The sequence below is a fragment of the Callithrix jacchus genome, chromosome 1 (assembly GCF_049354715.1).
Source record: "Callithrix jacchus isolate 240 chromosome 1, calJac240_pri, whole genome shotgun sequence".
Lineage (NCBI taxonomy): Eukaryota > Metazoa > Chordata > Mammalia > Primates > Cebidae > Callithrix > Callithrix jacchus.
Window position 1 is genome coordinate 31,000,130 of NC_133502.1, and position 12,107 is coordinate 31,012,236.

Here is a 12,107-nt window from a genome sequence, read left to right on the forward strand (position 1 = left end):
ATTTCTAAGGCCTTGAGGAATTGCCACACTGTCTTCCACAATGGTTGAACTAATTTACACTCCCACCAACAGTGTAAAAGTGTTCCTTTTTCTCCACATCCTCTCCAGCATCTGTTGTCTCCAGATTTTTTAATGATCGCCATTCTAACTGGCGTGAGATGGTATCTCAATGTGGTTTTGATTTGCATCTCTCTGATGACCAGTGACGATGAGTATTTTTTCATATGATTGTTGGCCTCATATATGTCTTCTTTCGTAAAGTATCTGTTCATATCCTTTGCCCACTTTTGAATGGGCTTGTTTGTTTTTTTCCTATAAATCTGTTTGAGTTCTTTGTAAATTCTGGATGTCAGCCCTTTGTCAGATGGGTAGACTGTGAAAATTTTTTCCCATTCTGTTGGTTGCCGATCCACTCTAGTGACTGTTTCTTTTGCTGTGCAGAAGCTGTGGAGTTTGATTAGGTCCCATTTGTCTATTTTGGCTTTTGTTGCCAATGCTTTTGGTGTTCTGTTCATGAAGTCCTTGCCTACTCCTATGTCCTGGATGGTTTTGCCTAGATTTCCTTCTAGGGTTTTTATGGTGCCAGGTCTTATGTTTAAGTCTTTAATCCATATGGAGTTAATTTTAGTGTAAGGTGTCAGGAAGGGGTCCAGTTTCTGCTTTCTGCACATGGCTAGCCAGTTTTCCCAACACCATTTGTTAAACATGGAATCCTTTCCCCATTGCTTGTTTTTGTCAGGTTTATCAAAGATTGTATAGTTGTATGTATGTTGTGTTGCCTCCGGTGCCTCTGTTTTGTTCCATTGGTCTATATCTCTGTTTTGGTACCAGTACCATGCTGTTTTGATTACTGTAGCCTTGTAGTATAGTTTGAAATCCGGTAGTGTGATGCCCCCCGCTGTGTTCTTTTTGCTTAGAATTGACTTGGCTATGCGGGCTCTCTTTTGGTTCCATATGAAGTTCATGGTGGTTTTTTCCAGTTCTGTGAAGAAAGTCAATGGTAGCTTGATGGGGATAGCGTTGATTCTGTAAATTACTTTGGGCAGTATAGCCATTTTCACGATATTAATTCTTCCTAACCATGAACATGGAATATTTCTCCATCCGTTTGTGTCCTCTCTGATTTCGTTGAGCAGTGGTTTGTAGTTCTCCTTGAAGAGGTCTCTTACGTAGTGAAGGGTATTTCATTTACCTGTAGTATTATTTTCAAGACATAGATATATATTAAAACATCATTTTTTATGCTTTAAATACATAGAATAAAAAAGTAAATTAAATTTCATATATTTCTATTTGCTTTATATAAACCCAATATTGATTTGTTGTTTGTTACTATTAATAATAGTTTTCTCATTTGACTATAGTGTTTCTATAGTGTTTCTAATATCGAGAAGCTACTCCTTCATCATGTACATTGGCTAAAACATCACATAGAAAACTCAGGTATTAATGTAATTTGTTCATGTTAAAACTAAGGTAAATATTTAACATAATATCCCACATGTATATAGAAAAACAAAGTTATGCATTGCAAGACCAACAAATACTTTTATGTCCATAATATATTTTTATCGAGGGATAGTTTCCTACAAGTTAGCTTTGTCCTGGCAGAACACACAAATATCACCATGTATCTCAGCCTTCTATGACCTGAATAGATCAACAGGCTTTTGTAGTCAGCAGGTCTAAGGCAGCTCTATAAATATGAAAACAAAATTTTGCAATGTACAAGTCAAAATCATGATATTAGAATTATGAAGAAGTGCTCTGGAAAATGCATTATTGAAAAACAACTGGGTGGGCATGGTGGCTCATGCCTATAATCCCAGCACTTTGGGAGGCCGAAGCTGGAGGACTGCTTGAGGACATGTATTCAAAACCAGCCTGAGCAACATTTTTATTCTCTGCAAAAAAATGTTTAATAATTAGCCATGTGTGGTGGTGCATGGCTGTAGTCCCAGCTACTCCAGAGGCTGAGGTGAGAGAATCAGTTGAGCCCAGGAGTTCAAGGTTGTACTGAACTATGATTGGGCCATTGCACTCTAACTTGAGTGACAGAGCAAGACACTGACTCAAAAGCAAAACAAAATACCCAGTAAGAATAACAACTGTTCCTGCATGTTCTCACATATTAGTGGGAGGTAAATGATGAGAACACTTGGACACATACAGGGGAACAACACACTGGGGCCTATTAGTGGGTGAAAAGAGGGAGGAGGAAGAATATTAAGGAAAATAAGTAATGGGTACTAGGCTTAAAACCTGGGTGATGTAATATTCTATAGAAAAACCCCCATGAAACACACCTATGTAACAAACCTGCACATGTACTCATCAACTTAAAAGTTAAAAAAAAATTACTAAAAGCAAAAATATTGGTTAGAAAATTGCAAGAAAAGCCAATATTTAAAAATAAAAATATTTGGAAAATTAAATTATATGATGAAATTTTAGAATAAACATAATTAATAACATTATAAATTCTAATTCCAGACATTTGCTGCCTCATTTAGAATTTAATTCCTCCATGTTTAATTTATGCATTTAGAATTAAATTATATCTTATATATTTTCAAATTGTATAAGTAGATACAAATTTGGTTATCAAAAACAAATGAAAATAACAGTAATTGATGTGTGTAAATGGACAGTTACGAAATATCCATGAAAGCATTAACTCAATCATTTATAACAACTGAAACTGACAATTCAAATTAGGTGTTTTTAAAATAATGATAAAATTGTGTTTTCTATATGTTTATTAAAAATGATCTGATTAGGTCACAAGCAAAATAAACTGTTATTTCTTTTTCATCTTTGAAAACACAGAAAAGAAAATGCATTTCTTAAAGATTAAAATATTTTAAAAGATTAAAAAATTATAACTGCATTGGAACTTAACACTACTCTAATCCACCTGAGAAGCTGCTATATGTACACTACAATAAAGCCTAGATTTATTAAAACATTATACAATAGAATTCAAAAAATATGTATTAGGTTATTTAAAAACATCTTGCTGTACTATTACTCCAAAGCAAATGTTACAAATAAGAGTAGGTAGGTCACATACATATAAAGTAGGAGATGTCCTTTATTTTATTTTATATTATTTTGAGTAACCCATGACTGAAATTTTTATTTTTATTTTTTATTTTTTTAATTGCATTTTAGGTTTTGGGGTACATGTGTAGAACATGCAAGATAGTTGCATAGGTACACACGTGGCAGTGTGATTTGCTGTCTTCCTCCCCTTCACCCACATCTGGCATTTCTCCCCACGCTATCCCTCCCCAGCTCCCCCACTGCTGTCCCTCCCCTATTCCCCCCAATAGACCTCAATGTGTAGTGCTTCCCTCCCTGTGTCCATGTGTTCTTATGATTCATCACCCACCTATGAGTGAGAACATGTGGTATTTCATTTTCTGTTCTTGTGTCAGTTTGTTGAGAATGATGTTTTCCAGATTCATCCATGTCCCTACAAAGGACACAAACTCATCGTTTTTGATTGCTGCATAATATTCCATAGTGTATATGTGCCACATTTTCCCAGTCCAGTCTATCATCAGTGGGCATTTGGGTTGGTTCCAGGTCTTTGCTATTGTAAACAGTGCTGCAATGAACATTCATGTGCATGTGTCCTTATAGTAGAACGATTTATAGTCCTTTGGATATATACTGTCTTCCACAATGGTTGAACTAATTTACACTCCCACCAACAGTGTAAAAGTGTTCCTATTTCTTTACATCCTCTCCAGCATCTGTTGTCTCCAAATTTTTTAATGATCGCCATTCTAACTGGCGTGAGATGGTATCTCAATGTAGTTTTGATTTGCATTTCTCTAATGACCAGGGATGATGAGCATTTTTTCATATGTTTGTTGGCCTCATGTATGTCTTCTTTTGTAAAGTGTCTGTTTATATCCTTTGCCCATTTTTGAATGGGCTTGTTTGTTTTTTTTTTTTTTGTAAATCTATTTTAGGTATTGGTAAATTCTGGATATAATTCCTTTGTCAGATGGGTAAACTCCAAAATTTTTTCCCATTTTGTTGGTTGCCAATTCACCCTAATGACTGTTTCTTTTGCCATGCAGAAGCTGTAGAGTTTGATAGGTCCCATTTGTCTATTTTGGCTTTTGTTGCCAATGCTTTTGGTGTTTTGGTCATGAAGTCCTTGCCTCCTCCTATGTCCTGAATGGTTTTGCCTAGATTTTCTTCTAGGGTTTTTATGGTGCCGGGTCTTATGTTTAAGTCTTTAATCCATCTGGAGTTAATTTTAGTGTAAGGTGTCAGGAAGGGGTCCAGTTTCTGCTTTCTGCACATGGCTAGCCAGTTTTTCCCAACACCATTTATTAAAAGGGGAATCCATTCCTCATTGCTTGTTTTTGTTAGGTTTATCCAAGATTGCATTGTAGTAGATATGTTGTGTTGCCTCCGATGCCTCTGTTCTGTTGCATTGGTCTATATCTCTGTTTTGGTACCAGTGCCATGCTGTTTTGATTACTGTAGCCTTGTAGTATAGTTTGAAGTCCAGTAGTGTGATGCCTCCTGCTGTGTTCTTTTTGCTTAGAATTGACTTGGCTATGCAGGCTCTCTTTTGGTTCCATATGAAGTTCAAGGTGGTTTTTTCCAGTTCTATGAAGAAAGTCAATGGTAGCTTGATGGGGATAGCGTTGAGTCTGTAAATTACTTTGGGCTGTATGGCCATTTTCACGATACTGATTCTTCCTAACCATGAACATGGAATGTTTCTCCACCTGTTTGTGTCTTCTCTTATTTTGTTGAGCAGTGGTTTGTAGTTCTCCTTGAAGAGGTCCTTTACATTCCTTGTTAGTTGTATTCCTAGGTATTTTATTCTCTTTGTAGCAATTGTGAACGGCAGTTTGTTCTTGATTTGGCTCTCTTTCAGTCTGTTTGATGTATAGGAATGTTTGTGATTTTTGAACATTTATTTGTATTTTTAGTAGAGTTGGGGTTCCACCACGTTGACCAGGCTGGTCTCGAACTACTGACTTCATGATCCCCCTGCCTCGGACTCCCAAAATGCTGGGATTACAGATGTGAGCTACTGCACCTGGCCTAACTGCAGTTTTGTGATACTTGAAATTACAATAAAAGCATTATACAAACATTTGATCTATTATCTTTTTCTATAACTCTATGAAACACACTGCAGGAAGATTGAGATATTTCAATTAATAATTCTATAATTTATATAATTTGTTTCAACTTCCAGTCATTGTAACATTATAATTTTAAGTACCCCATTCTTATTCTAAATCATGGAAATCCTGGATAAAACATAAAATAAAAACGCAAAAGTCAGCTGTATAAAATGAGATCTTTGAGACTAAAAATCAAAACTAGAGAACAGGGAACAGGGCTAACACCACAGCTTATTCTACTGGTCTAAAATCAGGTAGGAGTTGCCAGAAGTTCTGTTCATGCAAGGTAACCATGAGGGAAAAAAACGGAAAAAAAACTTCCATTCAAAATTCAATTCAAAAATGACTGGAGTCAAGCTCACAGATGGAAACTAGAGGTCAAATGTGTAGTTCATATTCTTCTCCCATGCTTCAAAAAGAAAGCTTCAGAATGTTAACACTGACCTCTGAAAACTCAAGCTTTTATGAACCTATAGTCTAGGCTGGTGGGAACAGAAAAATCACAAACCCTTGACCAGGGATTGAGTCAAACCACCTACTGTTTTGAAGAATAGATTCCCTACATCCCCAAAATAAGCACAGAGCATCAGCCCAAACCAATATTAAAGACCTATATTTTGGAGAGAAGGCCACAGGGAAGAGGTAACTGAAAAAGAAAACATATGGACTAGATGAAGGTGTAGAAAGAGACAGCAAGTAATGGAAAAATGATCAAAAAATAATTTCACACAAAGAAATCCAACTGTGCATAATATATAAACATACCTAATGTTAAGAAGGACATATATTAACAGCAGAATATATGTGAACTTCAAATAAAAGATGTGTATAATATACTTTAATATGTGTATGCTGGTTTATTCAAAGAGATAAGCAGAGGGATAACAGGTAGAAATTAATTCTTGCAAAAGAAGCAGAAAAAAATAAACACGATTAGTTTATTATCAACAAGAACAATAAAAATATTCCAAATGGGAATGTGATGATGCTGAGAAATTAAGATGTAAGACAGAGGTAGGTAAATGTTAAATAAAAGTTCAAATTAAAATTACGAATGCTAGATTAAGGTTTCTTTAAATGTTCAATAGAAGTTGCTAAAAAATAAAGACCACAGAAACTTGATAATTTAGATTCTTAAACTGAAATCCATTTTAGTGCTAAGCAAATAAAGTAATTCTAATAAAGACACATGAGAGTAAAATAAGAAACTATTCAAGGTTAAGGAGAATACGTTAGAAGCCAGCATGGGCAAAATACGCAATATATGCAAAAGATGGCAATTGTCTTAGCAGTACTTCTTTAATTAAAAAATCAAAACTAAATGCCAAAAGACAATTAAAACTAACATGAAAATAATAAGGAAAATCATGGTTAGTCTAGAATTTAAAGTTGGGGTGAATTAGCATTCGTTATAAGGGAAAAATAAAAAGACTTTAGGATATAGATATTCACCAAAAGAAATAGTAAAGGATAAATACCAACTTTTTGTTTGTTGCTGATATGATTCTTAAAGCTTAAATTTTTTTCTCAATTTGTTTTTTTGATTTTATTTTTAATTAACACATAATTGTACCTATTTCTAGCAGACAGTGTGATCCTTTCATACATGTATGCAGTGTAATGATCAAATTAGGAATTAACATATCCATCTTCAGAAATATGTACCATTTCTTTGTGGTGACAATATTCAAAATCCTCTTTTTGAACTATTTTGAACTATAAAATACATAATTATTAACTAAATCACCCTACTGTGCAATGTGTATTCCAGTGGGTATATATGTCACATTTTCTTTTTCCATTCATCCACTGATGTAAACATAGGTTGATTCCATATCTTGGCTATTGTAAATGATGCTGTAATGCAGATATCTGTTTGACATACTAATTTTATTTCCTTTGGACATGTAACCTATAATGAGATTGCTGAATCATCTGGCTGTTCTATTTTTATTTTTGAGGGAACTCCATATTGTTTTCCTAATGACTATATGAACTAATGTTACCATCAACGGGGTATAAGAATTCCCTTTCTCAAATCTTCTTCAGAATGTTATTATTTATGTTTTTATAGTAGTCATTATAACTGCAGTGAGGACATATCTCATTGTGATTTGATTTACATTTTCCTGGTAACTACTGATTTGAACACTTTTTAAATATACCTGTTGGCAATTTATATGTCTTCTTTCGAGAAATGTGTATTCAGTTCTTTTGACCATTTTTAAATCTGATTGTTTTTGTGACTTCTACAAGAATAAAATGGCACACAAAGGAAGGAATTAAATGCAACAATAGCAAAATCAAAAAGCTGATGCTCAGATACTGACAGAATTTGTTGGTGAATTTAACCAAAGATTACAAAAAATAAAAACTAATAAATGTTAAAAATAGGATAAATATTGTGCCCTAGTAAAGGTGAAGGTAACATTTTGACAACTCTAACAACATTAGCAGGTATGTACTACCATTGCTTTTTGGGAGTATTAGAAGTTGGAATACCCACTAAGGGCAACGTGCTCTGAGGAAGCCTAAGGTACATAAAAAGCCAAGTGAAGATGCTCCAATGGTAGCTTCGGATTTGCAAACATCCCTACAAAGTCACCAGACTGTGAATGTTAGTTAAACCAACTCGGGCCTCAGGTTTAATTTATCCTCCAGCTAAATGCCGCTAATGTCTGTTGGCACCATTTGAAGTATAGGGATTACTCACCAGAACCTTTCTCAAATTCCTGATATACAAAATGTTGAGATATATTTAAATACTTGTCGTTTAACTTTGTGGGCTATGTCACTATGGAGTAATGAATAACTGGAACAAGCAGTGCTTTATGTGTGTGTGTCTGTGTGTCTGTGTGTGTGTGTGTGTATATATGTATGTGTGTGTATAAAATTGTTTTTACCAATTTGAGACTCAGTCAATATCAGAAAATCAAAGTAGTCAGCCACCTTAAAAGATGGAAGCCACACAAGTTTTCATTTTTTACCATAATAGATATTAAACCAAAGGAGTGGAAAAACTTCACCATTAATGTATAACATTGAATAAATTGATCTGTTTAACATACATGTACAACAAAAAATCATATTTAACATAACATTTTAGCAAAATGAATTTAATACAGCCCTTTGTAAGACAAACAACATTTTTCTTGTCAATGTCAATATTTTTCTTCAGAAGTTCAAGGTTTTTTTTGAATTTGAAGTATCCAGAGAGTCTTACCCATAGTGGTCACTTAAATCACAAGAAATGAAAAAAAAAAGAAACAGAATTCAGATTCTGCTAAAGAAACTAAATTTGCTAAATGTTTGAATCATCCTAAGATAAACAGATGGCTTCTATTCAAGCAAAGCAAAGCAGTAATTATACACATCTGTACAATACCAGTAAAAATCTAATATATCCAGAAGCTATTGGCTGCCATATCAGATGATTCCTGAGAATAATATTTGTATAGCCATTAGTCATTTTTTATAAAAGCTAGAATGACACCCAAGTAATCTTTATCATATAAAGCACAAGGAAGAAATCTTCAATTCATTCCTCCTAAAAAATTACTATTGACTGTTGACAGAACATCAAGCTTGCTGATCATAGTATCTCTTTGCCATATTTTCTTCCTTTGTGTGCCATTAGATGTATTTGCTTCTGTTTATAAAAAATGCTATTGTTTACTCAGTTAGTTGAAGAAACTTATATATTCCTGTCATATATAAGCTGTATGGTAAACATCACAGCTAAAAACTCATGCTAAAAATATTGATCACCAACAAAGCTGAATACTGTTCTTTGAATTCTAAACTTCTTTTCTGAATTTTCATACATAGGCAGAAATGCCATCACCTAAAGTAGGGTGTTGCAGTTCCACGTGAAGGAACAGCAGCTTAACCATCTGGAGAGATGCTTTAAAGGTTTTTATTGTCCAATTGGATTTCTCTAGTTCTGTATGGCAGGCTGTAGACACCCACATTTTCTGTCTAGAAGTGCAAATGAATAGTTTTATTTCTGGCAGCTCATGTAAAATGCTGCTCTCCAGATAGCCAGACTGCAATGCTTCTGGCAACCAAAATCATTTCATTAGCCCAGTTAGAATGACACGCATAAAATTCAGATTACTCACTGTAAAATCAATTCTCATTACTAATCTTAATAAGCCCAATATGTTTTTCCATATACAAAACAGTGTGGAGTTTAGCCTACTTTTAGGATCAAATGAAAATACACATTGCTGAATGTTGTGGATACTATGCAGTTTGTTGTAATAAAGGTATTTCTGGAGGTTGTGGTGAGCCGCGATTGCGCCATTGCACTCCAGCCTGGGTAAACAAAGCGAAGCTCCGTCTCAAAAAAAAGAAAAAAAGAAAAAAGGAAAATAAAGGTATTTCTAACTTGATAATCTTAAGGGAAATAGACGGCAAAGAACTGTTAAGAGTATTGAGAGAAATTTAACATTCAATCTAGTTATTTCTGTCTACAAATGCCCTTATTTACTTCAATTAAATCTGTATTGATCTCCATGAGTTAACTGACATATACTTAAATAAATTTGCATTGTCCAAATGGGAAAGCTAAAGCTTTACCTGTGTCAGCAAAATTAGTGAAATTTGTGAAAAATGGCTTTTATTATTGAAAAAAAGTTACCCTCTAAGGCCAATGTAATTTAATAAGTATTTATTATATACATATAATATATATCTTTTGAATATATATAATATATATAATAATATATATCCTTTGAATATATATAATGTATGTTATATATAATACATATATGTTATATATATTATATATAAAATCTATGTTATATATAATATATATAATACATATCTTTTGAACAGGTTTTTTAAAGGCACTTGTGAGGCATTGATAGTAGATACAGATATGAAAACAGATAATACATAACTATAAAATGAATTTACAATTCCATTAATGTTTTAAGTATAACAAATCAGCTACAAATAATGTGATGTTAGTATTATAAATTAAGCTAAGAAAAGTAGATCATAAAATCAGTATTTAAAAATTCAGAAAATAGAGGGATTGTTGGTAGTTGAGTGGATAAATGTAAACTTCATCGAGAAAAAAGATATTAAGATCTTAAAAGACAGGTAGAATATAAATTGAATTAGACTTAGGAGTTATCTACATACATGTTATTGCTATGAATATTGAGTGGTGAAAGATAACATAGTTATAAAATTGAAATTTTATGAATGGGAACTATTAAAAATGTTCAAATGAGATTAGGAGTGATTGTCTAACGACAGGTGTTGCAACTATCTTCACATTTAGTAAAAAGGGAAATTTGGCATAATTGCTAAAGCATGTAAGCATATAGTAAGATAATAACTTGATACCTAAAGAATGAAAGAGATAGTTAATTTCAGGCAGAGGTTGTAACTACATACGTGTGTGTGTATAGAATATACATATATACACACATTTTATGTATATAACTATATATATTGTATATAGTAATGTGTGTATATATACATATATATAATTGTGTGTGTTTGTATATATATATAGGTTTTCATGTATCAGTATATAAATATATAGACACATAGGTACACAGAAGAACATTTTGTAACAATGAGGCAATTGTTAACGAAGTGTATTATATGATGTTTATAATAATAAAGTTATATTGCTGGACTTAGTGTTTGGAATATCAAGTGGATTAAGATTATGTTAAACATGTGACATAGTAATGACAGCAATATAAAAGAATATCTAATTTTTCCCTCAGACACATTCATTTAGAAACAGTGAATAATCACAAATGCATCAAAGAGGAACTAAAGTCGTGGGAAAATTTGTTTTTATGTTACAAATAACATTAAAATTAATATAGCAATTGAAAGTATTGCTTGAAGTAAATATGCTTGAGAAAGAATAAAAACTTGCATCCAGACTACACCTGACAAATATTTGTAGAGCAGATACATTTGGATATAGGACTGATTTGTTACAATTGTAATTAGAATAGTCTTCTTTTAGAAACCAGAAATACCTTTACATTGACTTTTCAAGTTAAAAATTCATAACCATGTAACTTCTACATAAAATACCTAAGAGTCAAAATTGCAAATGATTATAACTTAGTACACATGATTTCCAGTTCAAAAATCTTCAATAACGTTCTTCACTTTTTGGTGTATAATCTCACTTTTACCACCAGCTTGGCTAATTAGATTGTCCAGTGAAGACAGCAGGATGTCATGCAAAGAACACTAGACTCAGAATTAATCCCCACTCAGAGAATTTCTTCTGCATTATGCTGACAGGTGGTGATTCAAAAGTTAGGAAACCTTCAAAGCGACAATATAGCACATGTAATTTTGGAAAAGTTCTCCTTGTGAAATATAATCTCTTTAGATTGGTGGCATATCTGATACTCTGTTGTTACTGCTATTTATTCAGTGTTATAGTAGATAGATGATTGATAAGTAGACAGACAGATAGATGATAGATAGATGATAGATTGATGATAGATAGATAGATAGATAGATAGATAGATAGATAAGATAGAATTGCTTCAGCACAAGTTTGCAAAGGAAGTTTAAAATGATTATTATGATTATGCTTTTTGGAAAGGAAGTCTTCTCTCATAGAGATGCATACTGAAATACAAGTAGATTAGATATTTGTAGGATTTGCTTCAAAATATTTAAGAACAAGTGAATTAGTTGTTACTAAAGGAATCAATGCTGGACATTAAGATAATAATTGATGAAACTGAGTAATGTACAGAGATTCACTATACAATTCTGTCTGTACATATGTATGTTGTACTAAAAAATAAACAAGGGAAGGAAAGCATGTATTTCTGTGTATATTCATTCAGGCAATCAGATATGTGATCAGCCTAAAGGAATCAATTTTCACAAGAAGAACTTTTTCGAAATTACATGTACCTTGTTGTCACTTTGTACGTTTTC

General features: G+C 32.9%; 1 long non-coding RNA gene across 1 annotated transcript in view; it reads right to left on the bottom strand.

The window, feature by feature from the left end:
- Nucleotides 1-863: 863 nt before the first annotated feature.
- LOC144578972 (uncharacterized) overlaps nt 864-12,107 on the bottom strand; it is a 202,746-nt gene continuing 191,502 nt past the window's right edge. Inside the window, exon 5 of the long non-coding RNA XR_013525657.1 lies at nt 864-1,192. This is a non-coding gene — a long non-coding RNA (uncharacterized LOC144578972). The remainder of the gene's footprint in view (nt 1,193-12,107) is intronic.